This window comes from Salmo salar, chromosome ssa25, assembly GCF_905237065.1.
Source record: "Salmo salar chromosome ssa25, Ssal_v3.1, whole genome shotgun sequence".
Lineage (NCBI taxonomy): Eukaryota > Metazoa > Chordata > Actinopteri > Salmoniformes > Salmonidae > Salmo > Salmo salar.
The window spans coordinates 13747905-13771585 of NC_059466.1; the positions used below are offsets into that span (position 1 = coordinate 13747905).

The window sequence follows — 23681 nt, forward strand, 5'->3', positions numbered from 1 at the left end:
GCTGTAACGTGACATTTTCTAAGGCTTCCATTGGCTCTCTAAAGCTACCAGAAAGTGGAATGGGGTGTCTGCTGTCTCTGGGCAAAGAACAGCAGCAGAATTTGTAAGTGGTCAGCCTGGGGACAGTGAGACTGGAGATGCGCGGTCACAAGACTACTCCATTTTTTTCTTTCAGCCTTTGAATGAATACAACGTTGCCCGGTTGGAATATGATTGCTATTTTACGAGAAAAATAGCATAAAATTGATTTTAAACAGCGTTTGACATGCTTCTAAGTACGGTAATGGAATATTTTGAATTTTTTTGTCACGAAATGCGCTCGTGCATCACCCTTCGGATAGTGACCTGAACGCACGAACAAAACGGAGCTATTTCAAAATAACTATGGATTATTTGGAACCAAAACAACATTTGTTGTTGAAGTAGAAGTCCTGGGAGTGCATTCTGATGAAGAACAGCAAAGGTAATCCAATTTTTCTAATAGTAATTCTGAGTTTAGTGAGCCCCAAACTTGGTGGGTGTCAAAATAGCTAGCCGTGATGGCCGAGCTATGTACTCAGAATATTGCAAAATGTGCTTTCGCCGAAAAGCTATTTTAAAATCTGACACCGCGATTGCATAAAGGAGTTCTGTATCTATAATTCTTAAAATAACTGTTATGTATTTTGTGAACGTTTATCATGACTAATTTAGTAAATTCACCGGACGTTTTCGGTGGGTATGCTAGTTCTGAACATCACATGCTAATGTAAAAAGCTGGTTTTTGATATAAATATGAACTTGATTGAACAAAACATGCATGTATTGTATAACATAATGTCCTAGGAGTGTCATCTGATGAAGATCATCAAAGGTTAGTGCTGCATTTAGCTGTGGTTTGGGTTTATGTGACATATATGCTTGCTTGGAAAATGGCTGTGTGATTATTTGTGTCTGTGTACTCTCCTAACATAATCTAATGTTTTGCTTTCACTGTAAAGCCTTTTTGAAATCGGACAATGTGGTTAGATTAACGAGAGTCTTATCTTTAAAATGGTGTAAAATAGTTGATTGTTTTACATTTAAATTACAGGTTGAAATGCAACAAAACCGTACAAAGCAAAGGGGGATGAATACTTTTTTGCAGCTCTTTGTTAAGGGTTTCTGTGACTTCATTAGCTGTGACGCGTATATGGTTGAATCATCAGCATACATGGACACACAGGCTTTGTTTAATGCCAGTGGCAGGTCATTAGTAAAAATAGAAAAGAGTAGAAGGCGTAGAGAGTTGCCCTGAGGTACACCATACTTTACATGTTACATGTTTGACATTAGAGAAGCTTCAATTAAAGTTATATTAGATAGATAGCTCTGAATCCATGATATGGCAGAAGTTGAAAAGCCATTGCACATACGTTTTTTCAACAACAGGTTATGGTCAATAACATCAAAGGCTGCACTGAAATCTAACAGTACAGCTCCCACAATCTTCTTATTATCAATTTCTTTCAACCGATCATCAGTCCTTTGTGTCTGTGCAGTACAGGTTGAGTGCCCTTCTCTATAAGCATGCTGAAAGTCTGTTGTTAATTTGTTTACAGAGAAATAGCATTGTATTTGGTGAAACATTATTTTTTATTTTTTATTATTTGTATTAGGTCTCCCCTGGTTGAGTTGGCATAACCCTGTTATTTTCTGGTCTGAGAGGTGACTGCTGGGTTGGTCACAGGAGTGTCAGGGGAGGTGTCTCGGGGTGTCTGGAAAGTCTGGACCAAGACCCTCAAGTGGATTTATCGGAGGAGTACACGCCTGCCTCCTCATCGACTCTGGGACTGTGCCATTGACCTGCTGTCTGACACAGCCCTCCCAAGAGGACACGTCTATCCCCTCTCCTATGCGGAGACCGAGGCCATGGAGACCTACATACAGGAGAGCCCCCAGCAGGGTTTTACCCGCCCCTCTACATTACCAGCCTCCTCAAGCTTATTTTCTGTGAAAAAGAAAGATGGGGGACTGTGCCCCTGAATTGATTATCAAACTCTGAATAAAGCCACCATTAAGTTCAGCTATCCTTTACCCCTCATCCCAACTATTACGGAACAAATGCACTGGGCGCAGTACTTCACGAAACTGGACATGAGGAGTGCCTACAATCTGGTGCACATTCGTGCAGGCGACGAATGGACAATGGCTTTTTCCCCCGACCATGGGTCGTTACGAGTATCTCGACATTCCCTTTGGCCTGTCTAATGCTCCTTCGTCCGGGGCTTCAGCACGGTGGTCGCACCTCTTATCTCCCTGCTGAGAGGAGGTCCCCAGCGGCTTCATTGGACGATGGAGGAGGAGAGGGCGTTCGAGACGCTAAAGGCATGCTAACACCACTGCTCCCGTGCTGGCACATCCGACTCCTCACTCCCCTTCATCGTCGAGGTGGATGCCTCCGAAGTAAGAGGCGGGACAGTGCTGTCCCAGCACACCGGAACCCTCCAAAGGTGCGGCCCTGCGCCTTCTACTCCAAGCAGCTTAGCCCCGCCCAGAGGAACTACAACGTAGGGGGCTGGGAAATCTTGGCGGTCAAGAAGGCTCTGAAGGCGTGGAGGCACTGGCTGGACAGGTCCAAACACCCTTTCCTGGTGTGGACGGACCACTGTCAGAGCAGCGAAGAGGCTAAACTCGAGACAAGCCAGGTGGACTCTATTCTTCGCCAGGTTCCAATTCACGCTTTCCTATGGGCCAGGCTCGAAGAACGTGAAGGTGGATGCCCTGTCTCACCTCTATGATGCAGAGGAGAGGCAGGGAGAGGAGACCCCATCATCCCTCTGTTCCGTATCATCACGCCAGTGGTGTGGGACGTGGACACCGACATACGGCAGGCCCTGCATACGGCACCTGTACCTGCACAGTGCCCAGAGAACCGCGCCTACGTGCCCATGGGACCACTTCCTTACCTGGGCGCACATGGCGTCTGTGTCAGGCCATCCTGGGATAGGCCGTACCATCGCCTGACTGACTGAGAAGTACTGGTGGCCCATCTTGGCTAGGGACGTCCAGGTTTATGTCTCTTCCTACTCCAGTTGTGCCCAGTCTAAGACACCCAGACACCTCCCTCATGGAAAGCTCTTTCCCCTGCCGGTTCCACAATGACCCTGGTCTCACCTCTCAGTGGACTTTGCCACTGACCTTCCCCCTCGCAGGGGAACACCACCATTCTTGTTGTTGTGGACCAGTTTTCCAAAGCTTGTCACCTCTTTCCTCTGCCTGGGCTCCCGTTGGCCTTGCAAACCGCAGAGGCTCTTTTTACGCACGTCTTCCGGCACTACGAGATCCCGGAGGACATTGTGTCAGACCATGGCCCTCAGTTCACCTCACATGTATGGAAAGCGTTCAGGGAACGTCTGGGGGTCACTGTCAGTGTCACCTCCGGGTACCGCCCTCAAGCTAATGGGCAGGTAGAGAGGGTCAATCAGAAGGTGGGCAGGTTCCTGAGGTGTTACTGTCAGGACCGGCCGTGGGAGTGGGCGGAGTTTCTTCCTTGGGCTGAGTACGCACAGAATTCCCTCCACCACTCCTCCACTAACCTCACTCCTTTCCAGTGCATGTTGGGGTATTAACCGGTCCTGGCACCTTGGCATCCGAGCCAGACCAAGGCCCCTGCGGTGGACGAGTGATTTCGGTGCGCTGAGGAGACCTGGAACGCTGTGCACACTTGTCTCCATCGGACTGTGCATTGGCACAAGGAACAGCACCTGTTTTCTCTCCAGGTGACCGGGTCTGGCTCTCCACCCGGAACCTGCCCCTCCGCCTGCTCTGCCGGAAGCTGAGCCCATGGTTTGAAGGGCCGTTGAAAGTCCTGAAGAGGGTTAATGAGGTAACGTACCGTTTACAACTCTCTGCTGATTAACGCACTAACCCGACTATTCATGTGTCTCCCTTCAGGTACAGGGCGTCTCCAGTACCTCATCGACTGGTAGGGGTACAGCCCAGAGGAGCTGTACCCCAAGGCCGGTGTCGCCACATTGCTGGTGCAGCGGGGGGTGCTGCTTATACAACTGTAGAAGATAATGTTCTGCAGTTATAATATGCTTGCCCTGCCTATTCCTTAATTATTAATTGTATGTATTTGACCACTAGCCATTGAGGACCAACATGTCTACCACACCCTCTCTCCTTGGCACATATGTACAGACCCCTGTAACCATCTGATCCTGCTAAGATGAGGCAGGCATGACAAAGAATTACCTTGGTGTACACATGAATAGGGCTGTTGCGGTGACCGTATTCCCACCACACCGGCGGTCACGAGTCATGAAGGCAGGCAAATTCCATGTGACCGTTTCGTCATGGTAATTAGGCTTCTCCAAGCTCTGACACTGCTACTGGTCATTAGTAGCCTACCAAACTTGCTAACTGCCTGGTACTCAGCACTTTATTGTCCCTCTAATCACTCTGACATCAATGCAAATGTGATCAAAAATCTAATCAAACACTTCATGAGAGCCCATGAGCTCATGTTGCGCAACATTTCTATAGGCTATGCAATTGCGCAAGAAAACAGAGTGATGGCCTCTACCAAAAAGAGGAGAATCCCATCAGCATTCTATAGGCTAGGCCTACTATATTTATTTCTCAACTTTCCTAATATCAAGTACATTGCTTATATTTACAACAGGAGTATAGCCTACCTGTTTGGCATGAAAATTAACCACTGGAAAAGCGTCCTCCTTTCCCTATTTAAGTACATAGACAACATGTATTTTTTCCCGCTGCCCCTGTTTTGATACAGGTGCATGATAATGGTCCATTCTAAATCAAAACAAATTTCACACATATATTACTTAGTATATGTAAAGACACAATTAAATGAAGGATAGTCTGATCGATGATAATATTAGCCTATCACCTGTAAATTATACATTATCACTTGTGAATGATGCCCAGCATAAGAAACAATGCCTTTTTTTGCAACTTTTTCGGATCATAGTCACCCGCCTTATGTACCTAGCCCATAGACTTATATGTGCCCAAATAATTTTGTAAAATTAAGCACATTAATCCACTTTACAAGGGGTGTAGAGCCTAACTGGTATACATAAGCAGCATGAGTTTCAAGTTTGGGGAAGTTCATTTTCACCATAAAAATTCACCATTGCTGCGCTTATAATGTAAAGAGATAGGCAAAATATTATTCAGCATTTTCAGCTAAACGTTCTGATCTGTTGCATCAGCCACATTGCTTAAAAAAAAAAAATGTAGATGCTAGTGGTTATATTAAATTGGAATGTATCGCATCCCACAGAATAGGGTGACTTTTGTACAGTGGTTCTTCCTTTAAAAGTTTTGAGTTTATGCCACAACCGTTTGTGGTAGATGGTAGCATTTTGTGGTAAATTGCGTCATTCTGGCAACAATGGCTGACACTTAAATAACTTGCCATAGAATTCTGCGGCACCACGCAAGCTGTGCAGCAGTATGCCGCAACTTTTAAAGGAAGAACCACTGTACTATGGGGGATAGTAGATTGACATGGGCAGTGCTTTTGCTGTTCGTTAGGACTACTCATCTTGTTGGCTGACGAAAAGTAAATGTGGACAGTTCTTCCAATGTCTTCAATATGCACCTTGGAATTGGATAAGGACGCATGCAGTTGCGTCCCTGATGTGGTTTCCACACATCTCCTGGCTTCCACACATAGCCTACAAGCCACTGATGCAGACCTTTGGGACATATGCATTTTAAAAAGTCTAATAAATCCATGTAATATAGCCTATATCTTCACAATAAATCCACTATTCATTTTAGACAGGTCTAAAGAAGCATGATATAAAAATATTTTTAAAAAGCTATTTCAGAACGTGTGTGGGACATGACCCCCCTGTACTCAGTGAAAGTTATGCCCCTGTTTAATGTAATTGACGTTATCCAAATAACTGCTGGGTCAACCCAACACCTACTGTAGTTATGTCATCACTGTAGTGGATAGGATGAACAATTTAGGAATTGTTCAAATTCAAATGCATTGCTGTGACCCATGTCCTTAGTTAAAACTGCATTATCCAAAGTTAATGAGAGAGCAACATGGGGTTACTGTGTTACTAAATATGTTATGTGACTAAAAAGAGCAGATAACTCCCTTGATGGAAACAGTGGCAGGTCTGGGGGAGCTCTTATTGGAGTCAATTAAATGAGGAGTTATGCTGCAGATTCTCCTCGCCTGTTGCCTGGCAACCTGACATCCCAGCTACTCTGTGTGACTGATCAGCTGGTTCCTCATTTCTCAGACCTTTACTGCCTGCCTCCCAGAATGCTCTGTACAAACGGGAAATCTGCCCTGGCTGTCCTCCCCTCCCCCACTCTCCCCCTTCATTTACATGTGCGAAAATGTCCATCTATCTGGAGGGCAAATGCAACTATGGAGTTTGCTGTGATCCTGGCCATATGATGGGTGTACAAAAAAATGCAACTGTGGAAAAGAGAAACATAAGAACAGATTTTTGCTTCATATAGATGGACTGGTCTTCTTGACAGGAAAGGGATTCCCATTAGCTATAAATAGTGAGGACCCCACCTCCCGCAGCACACGTACACTCACACAGCACAAACAGGCATGGACACCTGAGCTAATAGCAAATATTTCCGCCGGTGGTTAGCTGGGATACCCAAGGTAATGAGCCAGAAAGGTTGATGCCTAACCTATTTACTCTCAATAAACATGGTTAGTAATCTGATATTATGCTTTTATGCAAAGAACAGTCCTGTTTATGCTGCTATAGATTACCATCATGGAGATTTATGCATTTCTCTCGCCCTTAACACAATCACTAACCATCCAAATTGACCCACTGTAAAGTTATATTAATTAATAGGATCATACAGTATGCTACTGTATACTGTATATGTATTTGAAGTATCACATTTTTATTAAATGGTCTTATAACAACATGGAAAAAATGTAAGTGTATAACAGCCAAAAGAGAAGTGTGTGTTATGGAGTGGGACACTTGGATCAACAAGTAGCCTATTACAGAGAGAAGCCACAATGGAAGAGGCCAGTAATATATAGCAGGATACAGCCCAGGGACACATTTATCAGTCTCTCCTAACATGTTTTTGTAATGTGTTCTTGTTACCAGCTACTGTACAATATCCTACTCTTCCTCACAGTGCTATTCCCTCAAACGACAACACTACAGTTCCACAATAACATGTACACACATTTTGTTCATGTGTGTTTATGGGGTTGTTTCTACAACTATAAAAAAGAAATAACATTCAAACCGCACTTGACATGTACTGGTTTGTTAATTTATCCTTTATAATCAATGACTGTTTAGCAGCAACTCTGTGAGATCACAACAAGGTGTGTACTACAGTATGTGTTAAAGGGGATGATGTATGGCCCACAGTTGCCCATGTTCAGAGCTCGACAGCAACCTGATTTACTCATCCATTAATGTGTGCTGCAGAAAGTAATGATTATGTGCCAGTGTTTGTGTTAAATAGAGTCTGACAAGGCATGGAAAGGTCTCCCATGGGAAAGCTGTTCTGTGCCCATGCACACTTTACATTGGATGCTCCAACCATAAAGTCCCATATTTCCATTGCACATGAGAGGAAGTGGGAGTTCGGACAACATGCTATGACTAACAGCAATAGTCATAATTATTTCTGATAAGTATACTGTGCCTGGACGTTCATTTAACCTATCTATGGTTGTATATTTTCCCGGTAGTTTACAAATGTTCCATCCCAAGAATAAGTCACTATTCTTCCACGTAACCGCCAAAACCGGAAGTGTCTTTCAAAAGCATTATAAAATATATACTGTAAATGTCTGGATTTGATTAGAGCTTTGAATTGATTAGAGCATGAAATGCTACCTGAGCCTGATGAGCCATGTATTAAAGACATTTTATGAGCCCTACATTAATGGCATTTAGTCCAAGCCCATAAAGGCCCAAATGATTGTGTTGTTATCTAACTGGCTACATACTGTAGGTACATTAAGCACTACAGAAAAACAGAAGAACCCATAGATGTAATTAGCTATATGCTCACGTTGGGTAAATAAATTGATCTAGCTCCAGTAGGCTAATCTTTTTGAGTGTGAACTATATTACTGTACTGTGTTATACTGTATTATATGGACTGGAATTACACACATCGTTCAAACCATGATAAAGCAGAAGAGAACATGCGATTATGGTGCAGCACATGCGGCCTACAAAATTACAAGTATAGGCTAGAAAATTTGATTTTGAAGTATAATAGGGCCTATTTGTATAATTAGCAGGCTGACGCATACAGTACAGTGCATTCGGGAAGGTATTCCATCCTCATCAATCTACACACAATAACCCATAATGACAAAGCGAAAACAGGTTTTAGAAATGTTTGCAAGTGTATTAAAAATAAAAAAACTGAAATATCTTATTTACATACGTGTTCAGACCTGGAGTAATGAATCACGTTTCACCATCTGGCAGTCCGATGAACGAATCTGGGTTTGGCGGCTGCCAAGAAAACACTACCTGCCCAAATGCATAGTGCCAACTGTAAAGTTTGGTGGAGGAGGAATAGTGGTCTAGGGCTGTTTTTCACGGTTCGGGCTAGGCCGCTTAGTTCCAGTGAAGATAAATCTTATCGCTACAGCATACAATGACGTTCTCAACAATTCTTTTCTGTTTCAGCATGACAATGCCCCCATGCACAGAGCGAGGTCCATACAGAAATGGTTTGTCGAGATCGTCGTGAAGAAGTTGACTGGCCTGCACAGAGCCCTGACCTCAACACCATCGAACACCTTTGGGATGAATTGAAACACTGACTGCGAGCCAGGCCTAAACGCACAACATCAGCACCCGACCTCACTAATGCTCTTATGTCTGAATGGAAGCAAGTTCCCGCAGCAATGTTCCAACATCTGGTGGAAAGCCTTTCCAGAAGAGTGGAGGCTGTTATAGCAGCAAAGGGGGGACCATCTCCGTATAAATGCCTATGATTTTGGAATGAGATGTTCGACCAGCAGGGGTCCACATACCTTTGGTCATGTTGTGTATCTTTCATAATTTTTACCCTAATGTTATTAGACTGCCTCCTCTTTCTCTCTCTATTGTTACATCATTCCTTCCTCGCTTTCAACAGTTCAATTTAATATGTTTCTTGTCCTTATCTTTATCATTCTAATGACATCCTTGATGTTATGCCTCTGAATAAATAACATCCTTGATGTTATGCGTCTGAATAAATAACTGCTATAGCCTACTGCCATCGCACGGTCGCTCTTCTTTCAAACTACACGTAAGTTCTATTGGCTGCTGTATTTAGCATTCAGCAAAAAAGAGCTTGTGTCCCTCTTCGAATAGTCCATTGCGATAAGAATTGCAACAACAAAAAATGTGTGTAGCTTTTCCTGCATGGGACTCCAAGAGCTAAGGAGTTTTTTTAAGGAGAGGCCAGTGGAGGACAGGTGCTTGTGTATTGTGCAAGAGCCAGAGGCTATAAGTTCAAAGCTTATTATGCATTACCCATCTTTAATTAGCTAGACATAAGGCCAATACTGCATTGAATGTATTACCTGAAATTAGGTAGGCTAAGACATCTATATATAGGGCTATATATAGAACAGGATTATCGATTTTGGATGCAATTTGAATGGCGTTGATGGAGAGAGAGAAAGACTGTGAGAGAGTGCTCGCACGTGCACTGATTTAAAGCTAAGATATTTGAATAAAAGTCTGGTTTAAAATTCTGTAGCTGCAATAAAAAAAGATCAGTGCAATTAATAAACGAGGTGACCATCGAAAGCCAGATGGAGATGTGTAAATTAGATGCACATTCAGTCTTTATATTAGTGTAGCATAGGCTATGCTGCAGCAAATGTAGGCTTACCTGTCACAAGAAAAAAAGTTAACATGATGAGATGATAGGTCTGCATGCATTGTGAAGTGTGCTCCATACTAAGATGGGCTGTCTGTCCCCACCCTGAGCATTGATGATTCATCATGCAGAGGCCATAGAGAAGTCAGATTTAGACATAGCACATATTTTAAGAGTTCCATTTAACGCCATGTTGTTCATATAAATAATTTATTATAATTTACCGGTTTCTCGCAGTTATTTATCCCGAGAAAAGGGAGTGGTTTTGGGCAGTAAATCTCGGTAACCGGGTTCCCGCCATTCAACCTTAAATGTATACTACTTTATGCCTAATATTTGGTGTCTGACCTGCAATTCCCAAGCCAGAAACCTCATAGCTCTGCGCTTTGCCATATGTTCTGGTTGTCTTTCCATGTGTCTGCATATTTGACTGGAAAACCCCTAGCAACGCTTTGCTGCTTGAAGTGTGCATATCTGAAAAACAGATGGCCCATACACACACACACTACAATCTTGTGACCACACAGATTCGACCTCTGTGGATGGGAGCAATTGGCAAATCAGAGCTATCTCGAATCATTGACATATACTCAAAGAGACAACCTTATTTTTACATGCAGAGTGTCTGTGTGCTCTGTTTGAAATGAGCCATTGTTTGTTTTTGACTTCATAGAGACCTACCCTCTCAGGTTGTCTGTGAATGCATACAGTATGTAAAGCATGTGCATTTACATTTTGTAACTAAATATCAATTCCAATCACATCAGATCTTTTCACATAAATTTTTTCCAGAGCTGATTTGATTGGTCAAAAGACCTGTTAGTGAAACAAATATTAGAATTGGGCTGCCTGTCTAAAATGCAGCCTTGGTAGGTTAGGCTCATAGCCTAACAGTTGTGGGGTGAAACTACTAGTTTGCTTGTGTCATGGTGCGTTAGTCCGACAGTGTCCAAAAAGACAGCATTTTCCTGAAAACATTCATGCCTTTCAAGGAAGAAATAAAATATTTCTTACCTGATGCGCAATCGTTCCCGTCCATGACCTTGATCTTGATTTAGGTCAGTGAATCGGTCAGGGTGGAGGTGCTGGCCGAGCTCAACCTCTTCCTCCATCTCCTTCAGGACCTTTTCGATCCCATAGAAATGGAACGGCCTACTAGCCCTACCTGTAAAATATCATGGATTTTTTGGTCTGTTCCCTACATACTGTGTACAATAGGCTTAAGCAGAGCCATATTATATTGGTCTAAATATGACCAACTGGCTCAATTTGGTCTTATGTAGCAACATTTTTAATTCAGTTTTTTTACGTTGGATAAACGTAGAGACTCAGAGCTAGAACATTGTGTATCATACCCTACAGTTGAGGAACATTGGGAAAGTAATTCTGCTTTGAAAGTTAATAAATGTGTAACCCCATGTTTGAGAAAATGAATGTTTTGGTACACCTACTGGAGAGCTCTTCTTTGCCCACACCCATTCAGCATCATTCACACCCTCTTAATTAAGCAGCCCCACCCATCTCTTTAAGGATTCATGTGAGGCCATGTGCTAAACAGAGTGAGTACAGTAGAGTACTAAACAACCAAAGATTTCAAGACTAAAGGCTGGTAGACATTTGTCGCAGTGACATCATGAACATTTTATTGTCACCCGACAACAAACTTGTCGTTGTCGTTATGAAAAAATATAAACGCAAAAACAACAACAGGCAGCATTACATCAACAGCCTGGTGGTCCAAAATAGCATAACTGGTGTATTTTAACACAAATAAACCCATCAGTTTAAAAATGTATTTAGTATATGTCAGTTTAGCAAACCAGGCAACTAAACACAACTTTTTAAACGTTGTAGTTCGTTTCTAGCTTGTTAGCTAGCTAGCTCATGTGTCACGACACCTACAGAAGGTGGCGCCCCTCCTCGCCCGGGCGGCGATCGGCGGTCGTCGTCGCCGGCCTACTAGCTGCCATCGATTTATGTTTCACGTTCTGTTAGTTAGGCCTAGGTTAGTTGCGCACCTGTTTTGTGTTAGTTGTTAGTGGGGAGGGGTATTTAGGCTAGTTAGTTAGGTTTGTTGTTTGTGCGGGATTGTTCGTTTGTCAGGGTGTGTTTCATGTGGTTCTGTATATTGTGGAGTTACGCTATTCCTTTTGGGCTGCGTCCCTGGTTACGTTCTTTTAAGGGTGGTGCGTTACTTTTGCACACCTTGCACTCCATACCTTGCATATTTTCCGTGTGGATATTTTTATTAAATTCATTAACGGAATCTTTCTGTCTCCTCAGGGGCGGAAATCCCGGGGGGGACGGGGGGACACGACCCCCCCATCCTGGGAAAAATATGATTTGTCCCCCCCAATATATCACTGAAACATAACTATGTAATTTAAATAATATTAATAATACGCAATGAAAGCAATTGTGCTGATTATAGACACTTAATAGCTCGTTTTTAAGTTTCAAAAGATTGCGACCCCCCCACCCTTTGCCTCACAATGGTTTGATCCACTGCCAGTTCCTTAGCTTGTGAGGTAACGTAGAGGTCTTATCTACTGTCTGAAAGGCACTCAATGCACGTAACTGACGTGAGGTTAATCCAGTCAATCGCGCACACACACTAGCTGAATATGCAGAGCTAGCGCGCAAATATTAACTATTAAGCTAGCTAGTACCTATTCCATTTATGTGGCGTCGTCAAAGATGGAATCTTTTGCTATCGTCAATTTATTCCAAGATCAGCATGCATGTAAGTTAGTGCTTCAAAGTCCCTGTGATAAGGTTAGCGATAAACTGAACAGAACTACACTCTCTTCTACCATTGTTTTAAATATATTTAATGGTCTCGTTGCAAAAGCTAAATTGTCGCAAGGGAACTTTTATTTATACATTTTATTTCACCTTTATTTAACCCGGTAGCAAAGATTATAGCAAACACCACTGAATTGGTGCTCGCTAGCTTTGCAAATTCAGCTATTGTTAGAAGCCAGCCAATATGAAACAAACGATTAAAATTACAAAAGGTTGCAGCATATGTTGTGTAAATGGTGAACTCATACAGCTGTCAACTCTTGTCACTGCAATCCGTTTCACATTTGCTAGCTACCTTTTAGATCGAAGCCCATATACAATGATAGAAGATAAGATGATAGAAGCCCATCTCCTACTGTAAATAACCTACATATACTGTGTGTGTGTAGCCAACCAGGTAGAAAAATGGCAGAAAAAAGACAGACATCAGAGTATTTTTCAGTACACCAAAACGCAAAGTAAGAACCCTAGTAGCCTAATATCTCAAAGACTAGTTGATAAAATGTTCATAAGAAAGAAATGAAATTCTAATGGAAATGTTTCACAATGATGTCATTAGGCAGAGCAGGCAACAGATGGCACACAGACAGCAGAGTTGGGGACAGATATGCAGGGACAGACTGGCAGAGACAGGGAGTCTCAGGTAAGTTTGTTGAGTCTTTGTTTGGCAACATTATGAAAGGTTCTCCATTTTTTTGACTTGTAAAATAGGAACATAATTGGAAAATGCCATGGATACCCCCACTCTCAACTTAAACTGGTGACTGAACTAAGATTTGTTAAAGGCAATGGTATTGCTGTTATGATTAGTTGTGTAGTTTTGGGTACCGGTAGTTAGGAGTACGGCAAACACCTTATTTCTTTGGTTCCTCAATATACATTTACCATATTAAACGTAGGCTATGTGTTACAGCACTACTTTTGGTGTCCCCCTCAGGAATTGCTCTTGAGAAAATGTAATGTAATTGTCCCCTCCAAAGTTGATATCAGATTTTCGCCCCTGTGTCTCCTGCGCCTGACTCTTCGGAATCCACAAGCCACCCATTGTGACATAATGTTAAGTTAGCTGACTAGCCTGTTCAAATAATGACCATATCATATAGCTGACAACATCTTCACTTTAGCTCATTTGTATTAATTATTACAGGAAAATAAACTCACAACAAGATCCTGATTTACAAGTTAATGGCGAGCTAATTACAGAAAATGACTTATGGTTGTGAGTGTGAAGAAATAAAGAAGGGCATTCTACCAGAGAATTTTAGAACTTAGACACTGTTTTGTTGGCCTAACGTTATATCCTAATTTGACTTTTGTGCAGGTCCTGTTGTTCTTCATATTTCAGTCTCTGGTAAACACACACTATATCAAATTAAATATATGTTTATTTCTCACATGCACAGGATCCAGAAGGTGTAAACGGTACAGTAAAATGGTTACTTGCATAGTGGAGTCTTTTGTTTAGACATGTTGCTAGCTAAACAATAAACCATAATCCCAACACATAATGTTACTACCCTGCATGAATCTGAAGCTAAAGCTAGCCAACTAGGTTCAGTGTTAGCTAGCGAGCTAACATTGGGCTATACATAGTAATGCAAATGTCTCTGAGATACGAATACCATTACTGCACAGATCATTCTCGTAACATTAGCTAGAGAGCCAGCCAGCTAAAGTTAGCTAGCTAGCTAACAGTACACTTTAACTTGCAATGAAAACAACTTTCTGTTTGAAGATGTAATCTGGAGACAGATGTTTTAAACATGTTCTCTTTTCGACTGCCTCCGCATATTTGCAATCAAACACTTTTGCATATCTTCGCGATATCTTTCAAAAAAGCTGTCTCAGAAAGGACTACCTACACATACTGGGAAGCTAATGTTATAGACAGAAGCATGCTACATTTCAGACCAATCAGAACTCATTTCTAGGCATGCCCAGCCCATCCAATATCTCAGCCAATCATGGCTAGCGGGAAGATCCCTGTCTTTTACCATAGCTAAACCAACTATGCTCGTAATTTAACAATTGTATTCTTATTTGCAGATGGCATATACGTTTGTTATTAAGGCACATGTTCCAGAAGGCATTTCTGCCATTTCTTTATATAAAAAAAAATGTTTACATTCAAATGCCTCTCCTGTGAAGTAGTGACACACCACATACGGCTAGTTTCCTGAAATGAGTCAGAAATAGGCCTCATTCTGAGAACTTTGCAAAGGGAAGGGAACTCTGCCAAGACCTCGCTTTTCAACTAAGCACCATGAATTAAGAGCGATCTGAAGTGATAAGGAAATTTGTCAACCCTTGGTGGACAGTGGGAGTTTTAAAGCCAGTGCTAGTGCTGCTGCTGCTTCTGCTTCTGCTTCTACTTCTTCTTCTTCTTCTTCTTCTTTATTGTTAAGTCCCATCTGCCCAATAGGGTTTCACAGATTGATTGACAAATGAGGCTTTATATAGTTCAAAATGGCCTCGTGGGTTCAGGGACCTATCACAACGGGAATAAAAAACAAAACATGATGTGACTGGTAAATTAGTTGTACAAAATATTACCAATAGAAGCCCCAGGGGGCCATTTTGAAATATATTAAAGCCTCATTTGTTTCTTAATCTGTAAAACCTCCTAGGGTTTTAGATGGAGATTGATGGAGCTTGAGATTGTATGCGCTTTCATCAACTTCCAATGTCTTCTAAGAGCTGCTAATCTCTCTAGACCAGGGTTCCCCAATAGGCAATAATTGAATAGGGTTCTCAAATAGGGGATTTTATTTGGTCCCCCAAGTCTTCTTAGTTTATTGTTATTTTTTACTTTTTTTTAATCAGTTTTGTTGTTGGACATAAAAGACAGAAAAATCACCAGGAAATCAGCTCAAGTGATTTTAATTTAGGGAAAATGTTCCCAAGTATTCCCAAGCATAAAAATAGAGGCATATGTGAATGTTTCCCAAATCAAGGTTTGAAATAATTCCGTTTTTGTGAAATACTATATCTGTATGGGATTCTTGCAGTCAATTTGCAGTGTTCCCCGACCATCCGCTGAATACATTCTTTCCCCCACGGTTGAATGTAATTGAGGACCCTGCTCTAAATTGATAAGAGTTACATATCTCAATATTATTTTGGATGATATTATATCGATACTTTGACTTCAAGTTTTGACTGCATTATCTAGTACTAGTCGGCTGTACATTCGGCAAAACTAAGGTATTTTTCATCCTATAGGCCTAGCTTATTCTACATCTTCTTTTAAAATAGTGAGGTGACGTGTTTTCAGCACTTTTATTTTCATGACTGATCAAAACAAATGTTCTCATGCTCTCTCTTGTCGCTCTGCAGCAGACATAGTGAGCAATATGCAGTTGTGTAAAGTACTTAAGTAAAAATACTTTCAAGTACTACTTATTTTTGACAACTTTTACTTTTACTTCACTACATTCCTAAAGAAAATAATGTACGTTTTACTCCATACATTTTCCCTGACCCCCAAAAGTACTTCTTACATTTTGAATGTTTAGCAGGGGAAAAAATGGTCCAATTCAATCACTTATCAAGAGATCATCCCTGGTCTTCCCTACTGCCTCTGATCTGTCAGACTCACGAAACACAAATGCTATGTTTGTAAATTATGTCTGAGTGTTGGAGTGTGCCCCTGGCTATCCGTAAATAAATAAACACAAGAAAAGTGAGTCTGGTTTGCTTAATTTAAGCAATTTCAAATTATGTATACTTTTACTTTTGATACTTAAGTATATTTCTGCAATAACATTTACTTTTGATACTTAAGTATATTTTAAACCAAATACTTTTAGACTTTTACTTAAGTAGTATTTTACTGGGTGACTTTTACTTTTACTTGAGTCATTTTCTATTAAGGTATCTTTACTTTTACTCAAATATGACATTAGGTACTTTTTCCACCACTGGCAATATGTTTGGAACATCAAATCAGAATAAAATCACAGTTTGAATCGCAATACATATAGAATCGTGAGAATTGTGAGAGTCGCAAAAATATCATGTTTTCACCTAAGTATCAAGATAATATCAAATATTGAGGTCCCTGGCAATTCCCAGCCCTACCAGACAGACGAGTTGCCTGGGATTTACGAGACTCAGGAGTTGCAGAATTTCCTTTTCACTTAAGAAGCCTTTGGCCATACATTTCTTGTAGAGAAACATCCCAAATAAACGTTTTTCTTATTATTTCATCGATAGTATTTACAATAATGCAATTTTAGGTCACGAGACAAAGGCTTTCAGTGACTTAGAGAGACTAAAGAATGTTTTCAAAGAAACTATGACATTTGGAAACATTAAACATTAAAGGGAGTTATGTTCAGCACTGATACAAAGTAGCCCTCCTGATACAAAGTAGCAACAAGCGTCCTCTTCTCACAGCTACGGTGCTAAACCACCACAAGCGCAAGCATGCGGGTGGTTCAATATTTTACATTTAGCTTGCTTGGTGCACCACCTTGTGAAACATTAGTCTCATTTTCAACTTCCTTTACCATTTGAAAATGGCGGCGGTGGTTGTCAAGTAAACGAAAGACGCTAACTAGTTTTTGTAAGATGGCGAAAATGTAGCTAGAATTGGTTTGTATCTAGCTTTTTGATTGTTAAGGTGGCTGCGGTATTCAGTGAAGACTTCGCTTTCAAACCACTTGAACCACAGACTCTAAATAAGATGTTGAAAAATGCGCAGGTATTATTTTCACGATTTGGACATTAATTCGCTTTCCAAAACTAATAAACGTGGAAATGTGAGCAGCATTTTGTATTCCGAGTTGAATTAGTTAGGGAGCATAAACAAAGTACAAACTTTTTTACATTCGAATTTCAGTAGCTTCTTGGTCATGTGACCTACTTGACTCAAACAAGGTTCAGAATGTCCACTGGCTTCCCTTCTATATTGCACACACTTTGGTTTGTTCATTTTCAGCTCACACATTTTTACATGAATTTTCAAACTTTCTAATTTCAATAGCTCCTTGGTCATGTGACCTACTGACTTCAAACAAGGTTTAGAATGTACACTCAGTGGGCCTACACACTGTACAACCTTTAGCTTGTCCATTTTCATCTCACACGTTTTTACAGGAATTTTTTAAAATGTCAATAGCTCCTTGGTCATGTCAGTTACACACCTTAGAAGCATGCAGTGGATATACAGCCATATTGCATAACCTCTAGTCATGTATCTTCTATATTGTTGTACATTAATATTAGTTTGACAATTAGGGGGTTCAGTCCAGTATTGTGTTAACCCTTTTCTTGAATATTTATCTATAAAAATTGGTAGTTCTAAGTACTTATTTTCCCTGTTTTTTATTTTGCCACTGTATTTATCAGCAGTACACAATAGGAGAGAGAGATAATATCTCATTTCGTCGTTAATATCAACCTTTTTTTAATTTATTTAACAAGGCAAGTCAGTTAAGAACAAATTCTTATTTTCAATGACGGCCTAGGAACAGTGGGTTAACTGCCTTGTTCAGGGGAAGAACAATAGATTTGTACCTTGTCAGCTTGGGGATTCAAACTTGCAACTATTCGGTTCCTAGTCCAACGCTCTAACCACCGGGCTATGCTGCCACCGTTAATATCAACCATAAAGGAAAAGGGCAAAGTATGAGAGTCATGTTCTTAATTGTCCAAAGCAGGGATGGAGAGTGAGCTAGGCTGCAGTGGGTTAGCTGGTCAATACACATACTGAACATGTAAACACAGTAATGGTGGCCAGAGAATCAATGAATAAAAATAGAAATTTGACAAATGAAACAGAAATTGTAGACCTTTAATCTTTTCCAACATGTCAACAGACACTTACCTTCAAATAAGTACAAAACATTTCAGTGTTAACTTTCTCTTTATCCCTGGTTGATGTACATTTCAGAGCCTCTTAGGTGTGGATGGGCTATAGCATACATTTTCAACAACAAAGACTGCACTTCCAGTTTGTGTTCTTCACTCTGAACTCTTTTGTCTTCATTCCTGGTTAGAGCACATGGAACCACCGTTGGCATGCAAAACATTCAATCAAAACAAAACAAAGCATAACACGTTATAAATATTATCAAATATCAATGCAGTATGACGAATTAGCCATCCATTGTGTTATATCATAAATTGTCATACATGCCGTCACTGTTGTCAAAAGATAATAAACATGTTAAATAAAGTTACTAACCCAGTCAGTCTTTGGGCCACATCCAGGTTCTTTATCAGCACACATGAAGCAGTTGTTGGCTTTGTTGAACTCTGAAATCATAGGCATGAACTGAACTTATGGCTGTCCCACACAACTACATAAAAATAAAGAATTTACATTTACTTTGAATTAAATGTCATTACATTTCAGACATTTTTTGTATATCCTTCAGCCATTTCTTTTCACAGTTGCTCCATGTGTTTTTGTGAAGGTTCTATATGAATTTGGGATGTTGGGGAAGTTCTGTGCAACTTCCTTGGCCATCTACACCACATTTTTTTTACCTAATTGTCACGTAACAGCTAACCATTCATTATTGAACATATAGCTATCAAACCTGCTGTCACGACTTCTGCCGAAGTCGCCTCCTCTCATTGTTCGGGCGGCGTTCGGCGGTCGACGTCACCGGCGTTCTAGCCATCGCCGCTCCATTTTTCATGTATCCATTTGTTTTGTTTTGTTCCCTGCACACCTGGTTTTCATTCCCCAATCAATCTACATGTATTTATTCCTCTGTTCCCCATCATGTCTTTGTGAAAGATTGTTTGTGTTACGTGTTATTTGTTTGAAGCGCCAGACTGGTTTGTTTTTTTCCATGGTATTTCACGAAGATGTTTATTGTTAAACATAATTCTTGTGACTGTTTTGCGCGTTTTGCACTTTTGCCTCATTAAAGTGTGCGCCTGTTCACAAATCTCTGCTCTCCTGCACCTGACTTCGCTACCGGTAGCACACACATGACACCTGCATTACAAAGACCCCGCTGCTGAAGGTGTCCTGCTGCATGGTGTGAGTTATTTCCTCTCCTTTCCACTTTATGTCCACCCAGTCACCTTTTCCATGGCAGGATCTTCTCATTTTGAAGTATTCTATTTTTTATGTAAACATAATGGAATTCTGATTAGTTATAGGCAAATTAATTCACAGGCCAAAACTGTATGCTGATTTCCTTATCACTATAATCTAGTAGAGGTAACTTCCTTTATGCCGCATTCTACACACAGCCTAAATTATAGGCACTGAACCATTTACAGGAGAATAATAAAAGTAAAAGTAGCATATAGGATCCAACCCTATCAGAGTGAATAAATGTAGAGCGTTTGTAGACTTTAAGAAAAAAATATTAAGTGACAGTTTCATCAGTACGTGCTTAAAGAAAGTCATATCATAAAGATCACAGATGACAGTGTCCACCAAATCTATGACAATAGAGCATGAATTGTAAGAACCAAAGTGTGTTTGTCAAAATAATATCTGAAAATGTCAGTTGTTGAACATAATACTTCTATTTGCAATAGCAATTTATGATATATGCAGTTGAGGAATGTTCCATGTATCAACACATGTAGGACGGACATAAAACATTCCCACATACAGTACACGCATAAATAGAGGCATTTTTCAGCTATGATTATACCACTCAGAATCAGAATGGATATGACAATGGGGCCAGCACAGGATGTAATACACCCTTACAACAATCTACTTTTTGATCTTCTTCACTTCTTATCTGGTAAACTGTTACTGTGTGTCAAGAAAAGAGCCCCAATTTGGGGTTAGTGTACTCCAGTAAAAAAGGGCTGGTTTAGATTAAAAACTATTGCCCTGTGTCCCCGTTCATAGGGGCATGAGAGACTAGTCAGTGGTAGAATTGAGTTGGCACTTTATTGGCCCAAACACCCACAGACCCACAAGGTTGAGGTTACTCATGGACAGTAATTAGTATATATATATATATATATATATTTGCATTAACGCATTGTCTTCTAACTGTCCAAGAATAGGGTCCAAAGTGTTAGGAAATATTTGTTCCCATAAATACAAAGGAGGATGTCTCTCCTCATACCTCTGGCATTTTAGTCAGACTGCCAGACTGTGTAAAAACTTTATGATGGGGCCGGCAATGGAGTTCCCATTGACTAAGCACCACAGAGACCAATAAGGAGAGAATACATTCAGGTCAAGGGTGCCAATTGAAAGTCAAGGGGTGTGTCTGTGCCTTTTGGATTACTCTCTCTTTACAGAGAACCCCTGTGGTTCAAGTCAAGAGCTACCCTTCCCCTTTCAGTCTGCTCTGTACATGTCTGAAAGTGGGTGTAGGCCAGCAGCCAAGAGAGTTTTTCACAGTATGTCATAAAACATTATTACAGTTATAAATGTATGTAAAATGCTAATATGTATTAGATCCAGTACAATGGAATAATTACAGTCCACTGACTCTATAAGGGTAGTCAGTGGACATTCTGAACCTTGTTTGAAGTCAGTAGGTCACATGACCAAGTAGCTATTGGCATTTTAAAGTTCGAAAAATTCATGTAAAAACGTGTGAGATGAAAATTGACAAACTAAAGGGTGTGCAATACATAAGGGTAGTTGGTGGACATTCTGAACCTTCTTTGAGTCCAGTAGGTGACATGACCAAGGAGCTATTGAAATTTGAATGTTTGAAAAATTCATGTAAAATCATGTGAGATGAAAATGGACAAACTAAAGAGTGTGCAATGTGTATGCCCACTGAGTGTACATTCTGAACCTTGTTTGAAGTCAGTAGGTCATATGACCAAAGAGCTATTGAAATTCAAAAAGGTAAATGAATCATTTAAAATAGTGTGAGATGTAAATCTACAAAAACAAGTGTGTGCAATGTGTGTCTATGCCATCGGGTTAGCTACAACCAGTCTTGAATGTTTTATGAGTAATGGTTAAAGAGCTATTGAAATTTGAAAAATTAGATTTGTCACTATGTTGACGGTCCCTAACTGCTGTTGGTGTACTAAGGAAAACTACAGGCGAAAATCAGTGGAATATTCAACCTGAAACTGTCTTTACCTCGGTCACAAAGTATTGTTATCCAATTAAGCAACATCACTGTACCGTGTAGCCTGTTTAGCTTATTTGGAATGTAGAAGCTGCAGTGTAGCCTACTTGGTTAAGTTATTTATTTCAAAGGTTCTGAAAGAAAGAACGCACAGGATATCTGCCAGAACGTTTTCGATAACATGCATGTTCAAATTCTCGTAAAACCATGTAGGATACGGTGTGTATGTAGGCAATTGATCATCTTAGAATAAGGGGCAAAACATTCAGGATGAAACTCCTATAATGTATACATGTTCTGAATGGTTAGCTTATTGGTTAGCATATTGGTTACATTGTTGAATTTGTAAACATCCGTAACACAGGCCAAATTGCAATGGAACTTTCCAGGAAGCATTGAGGATATTAGACACAAGTACCTTCATGCTGACCACTTACATTCCATAAGAGTTATTTATTTATCAGCACAATGTTGTGTTACACAGCCTACTTTGATTTATTCAGATATTTTCTTAAGTGTTTTCTTAGATTTTTTTCTCTGCCATAAGTTAAGCTATTTCCTATCACAGCTCTACATTTCATGTTTTTTGTTTTTGTTCCCAGGCCTTGATCAACTACTATTGCCATGAGAAGTATTTCAACAGTGGTGGAAAAAGTACCCCGTTTTCATATTTGAGTAAATGTAAAGATACATTAAAAGATAATGACTCAAGTAAAAGTGAAAGTCACCCAGTAAAATATTACTTGAGTAAAAGTATTTGGTTTGAAATTAAAAGTAGAAATCATTTAACATTTCTGATATTAAGCAAAACAGACGACACGATTTTCTTGTTTTTTTTATTTACGGATAGCCAGAGGCACAGTTCATCACTCAGAAATAATTTACAAACAAAATATTTGTGTTTAGTGAGTCAGCCAGATCAGAGGCAGTAGGGATGACCAGGGATGTTCTCTTGATACGTGCGTGAATTAGACATTTCTCCTGTCCTGCTAAGCATTCAAAATGTAACGAGTACTTTTGTGTGTCAGGGAAAATGTAAGTAGTAAAAAGTACATTGTTTTCTTTCGGAATGTAGTGGAGTAAAAGTAAAAGTTGTCAAAAATATAAATAGTAAAGTACAGATACCCCAAAAAACTACTTAAGTAGTACTTTAAAGTATTTTTACTTAAGTACTTTACACCACTGTATTTCAATCATGTATTAAATGCTGCAGCTGTGGCCCAGAGGAAATTTAGCAATTATTAAATCTTCCGCTTTTTCCATGCCTACAGTAACCTGATACAAGATAAAGTAGGACTCCATTGCTTTGCTTGAAACAAACAAATAAAACAGCTACAGTGAGGTCAAAAGTATTGGCACAGTGACACATTTTTGTTGTTGTTTTGGCTTTGTACTCCAGCACTTTTGATTTTAAATGATACAATCATCATTAAAGTGCATCCAACAAGTTTATAGATTCAGAAGATTGATTTAGTCATTGCGTGCTAGGAATATGGGACCAAATATATTAAAGTATACCAAATACTTTTGGTTCCCTAAAATGGGAAGACTATGTACGAAAAGTGCTGTATTTCTAAACAGTTCACCCGATATGGATGAAAATACTCTCAAATTAAAGCTGACAGTCTGTACCTTAACCTCCTCGTCATTGTATTATCCTTGTTTATGTATTTTTCTGTAGCTGAATCTATACACTTATCTGTTTGTGTTGACTACAGATCGAGATGTCATTCAGGAACTGGATTTCACGGTGAAAGAGGATCGTAAAAGTGCAACTCCTAATGTGCTCTACTATGCTGGGATGTTCCTCTGGCTTCTGGGACGCAATGACAAAGGAAGGGAATACATCGAGAGGATGATAAAAATCTCTAATGGTTACAGAGAAGTTAGTTTTGTCATATGTGTTTCTCTCAAATTGTTGTAACAATTAATTTTGTATTTTGAAGATGCATTTATTTACAGCATGTAAAAATGTACAAAGTATTCAGGTGT

The 23681-nt window shown here is 40.2% G+C and overlaps 1 pseudogene; it reads left to right on the forward strand.

Annotated features, from left to right (window-relative positions):
- Positions 1 to 2159: 2159 nt before the first annotated feature.
- Positions 2160 to 23681, forward strand: part of LOC106586078 (tetratricopeptide repeat protein 21B-like) — a 39698-nt pseudogene continuing 18176 nt past the window's right edge.